This window comes from Penaeus monodon, chromosome 28 (genome assembly GCF_015228065.2).
Source record: "Penaeus monodon isolate SGIC_2016 chromosome 28, NSTDA_Pmon_1, whole genome shotgun sequence".
Classification (NCBI taxonomy): Eukaryota; Metazoa; Arthropoda; class Malacostraca; order Decapoda; family Penaeidae; genus Penaeus; species Penaeus monodon.
The window spans coordinates 22,937,825-22,938,502 of record NC_051413.1 but is presented as its reverse complement, the minus strand read 5'-3'; the positions used below and the strand labels follow the sequence as shown (position 1 = coordinate 22,938,502).

The 678-nt window shown below is 35.3% G+C and overlaps 1 pseudogene; it reads left to right on the top strand.

Annotated features, from left to right (window-relative positions):
• Window positions 1-678, top strand: part of LOC119591102 — a 7,565-nt pseudogene that overhangs the window by 924 nt on the left and 5,963 nt on the right.

Here is a 678-nt window from a genome sequence, read left to right as displayed (position 1 = left end):
CTGCAATGAGACTATTCATTATGATCCTGATTCTAACGCTATCATTCCTAATATTACTATTATCGTTAAGCAGTTAGTAGAAGTTGTAGTAATATCATGATATTCAGCAAATTCTAATAGAAACGACCGAACAAAGAAAAATATCCACTGAGAAGTTTATTCGATATAAAATATTCATGGACTACATCTCTGGCAGCAAATACATCGTTAGATTAAAAGTGCCTTGAGTTTTGAGGTATATCGTTCGGGTGATAAGAATTTTATGTGGAGTATATGCGTGTACATTTCGCCTGCTATTATCAGCAGACAATATGACATTCAAAGGGGAATATTAATCATGAATGCTTATCTAGAATCACTTAAATCCGAATACGCTTGCCTTTCATTACTAAATCAAGTTTTTCATTTTATTTACGTAGGTCAGATCAGTTGGAAACCATAGGGAATTGGACCTTGCGATAAAAAATATAAACAATTCATTACCAACATTCATTGCAGAATGACGATGAAGGTGGTTTATGTGTTCTTTGCAATGTTGCTAGCATTGCGCTAGGGAATCATTGAAGGTAAGAATGAGCTATCTTTCTTGTTTGCCTCTTCTTCCTACAGTATAATAGATAAAGAAGGGGAAAGAGATCGAGAGAGTGAATGAGAGAGAGAGAAAGGGCAGGTGGATCG